General features: G+C 45.7%; 1 pseudogene; it reads left to right on the plus strand.

Moving 5' to 3' along the window:
* The first annotated feature begins 799 nt into the window (after window positions 1-799).
* LOC127665046 (NSFL1 cofactor p47-like) lies at window positions 800-1,881 on the plus strand (annotated as a pseudogene).
* Window positions 1,882-2,239: the final 358 nt, after the last annotated feature.

The raw sequence follows: 2,239 nt of genomic DNA on the forward strand, positions 1-2,239 counted from the left end.
TATGCAGCAACCACAGACAACTAATTTCAGAGAATTGGAATGCACTGAGCTAAGTCAGGCAAGCCCTTGCAGAAGGCATAGCTGCTGAGCAGGACACTAAACAGGAGGTCACTTTTGTCACTTGTTAAAGCTTTCAGAGGCCTCATGCATCACCTCCAAATCTGAATGTGTTTCTCCCTCTCACTGAGCCTCTTTTCAACTGTTTTATCATGAAATTTTCCAAAACTACTTTTTAAAAAAATCAGCAAATTTAATAAATCTTCTTTGATTTGTCACCCTAATTTATTTATTAACTCATGACCAAATTTATTAATCTGTGACTCTTTCCACCCCAGCTACATGGGGTTTAACATGGGGCAAGTACTAGTCATAATAATATAATTTAATTTGTAAATCTCTAAACAACTCCTTTCTGGAACATCCCACACATACTGTTATCACAGCAAAAATTAAGTGCACAAGGCATGTATTTATTAGTGCACTAAAATTGGCTGAGGATAACCTATGGACTTGAGGTTATTTTGGAATTTTGGAATTCAGGCTTACTGCTCAATGCTACCAAATACTGAATAAAAAAAAAAATTATACTATTCCTCCACATTCCAAATGGAAATTTCTAAACTTTAGATGGGATTCTAAAAACGACAGAAATAATACACAAGAAACGCGTAATTGCTTCAAGCTGTGCACAAAAAGAAGTTACAGAAGGAGAAAGGGAGAGAATAAGTAGTCGAAACAATAATGAACAAGGGCGTGTCCGCTGGGGTGGGTTAGAGTTTGGGAAGTGCTCGGGATCAAGATGGCAGCGGAGCAGCAGCACGATCCTTTAAGGGAGTTCATGACAGTGACAGGTGGTCGCTCAGGAGGTCTGGGCCAGTTTCTTCCTGGAGTCAGCTGGCTGGGACCTGCAGATTGCACTTGCAAGCTTTTATGAGGTTGGAGGGGATGAAGACATGGTGACATTTCACAAGCAGCCCCAAGTTCAGTGTCCAGAGGCCCAGCTCTGAGTGATAATAGAGTGACATCCTTCAGAGACCCCATTCACGACCAAGATGAAGAGAAAGAGGAAGAAGACGTGGGTTTTATGCTGCGGGCTCAGAGAGAAGTGGACAGCAGCTTGTTGGACCTCCTAGGAAGAAAAGTCCCAACGAGTTGGTGAATGGTCTGTTTAAGGGTGCCAAAGAGCATGGGACCATAGCTGTGGAATGAGAGACCAAGTAAACCGAAACCGAGACCGTTTGCAGAAGGGGGTATGGGGGGTGCCGCCTTGGAGCCGCACCAGAGGAAGAGTCTGTCTATGTGGCAGGAGAAAGGAGGCGGCATTCAGGCCAGGATGTTCACGTGGTGCTAAAGTTCTAGAAAACCTTAGAAGCTACCCCGACCCATCCAATGCCAAGTTTATGGAGTCTGTCCTTAGAGGGGAGATTTCCTGGAGAGCTTTTGGGGTTAGCTCATGGTGGGCAGGTGACTGGGACAAGGACTTCGTGAAGCTCAAGGGAGTTTTCAAAGCTTTCACTGGGGAGAGCCAGAAACCGGGCAGCATACCCCCCCCCACCCCCAGGTAATAAACACCAGCTCTCCAGCCCAACAAGCAGAAAATGAAGCCGAAGCTAGCTCGTCCATCTTAATCAATGAGGCAGAGCCTACCATGGACATCCAAATGCGGCTTCCAGATGGTGGGAGGCTGGTGCAGAAATTCAACCTCAGCCATGGGATCACAGCATCCGGCTCTTCATCGCGGATGCCCGACCAGCTATGGCTATCACCAATTGTGTCCTTATGCCTCCCTTCCCTAACAAAGAGCTGGCTGACATGAGCAAACCCTGAAGGAAGCCAGTCTTCTCAAGGCTGTCATCTGTCATCCTGCAGCGCTTCACATAACCGCCCAGCTGCGGCCTCACGTCCTTGTGTTTCTCCCATGACTGCGGACATGCCTATGGGGATTACCTCCTGTCCCCAGTACATTCCTAGCCTTTCCAGGGCCACTTCTCACCTGTAGCTCTGGATTCTTAGACTTCAGTTAGACAATTATTTTCTCTTTGGTTGTATTTCCTGGGGTTTTGTGATGGCATTAAAGGAAAAAAAAAGAACACAAAAAATTGAAGATGAAAAAGTAATGAACAAGAATTTAGAATTTTGAGGCCAGCCTGGTCTACAGAGTGAGTTCCAGGACAGCCAGGGCTATTCAGCGAAACCCTGTCTCGAAAACAAACAATCGAAACAAAACAAAACAAATTTA

Source organism: Apodemus sylvaticus, chromosome 14 (assembly GCF_947179515.1).
Source record: "Apodemus sylvaticus chromosome 14, mApoSyl1.1, whole genome shotgun sequence".
Lineage (NCBI taxonomy): Eukaryota > Metazoa > Chordata > Mammalia > Rodentia > Muridae > Apodemus > Apodemus sylvaticus.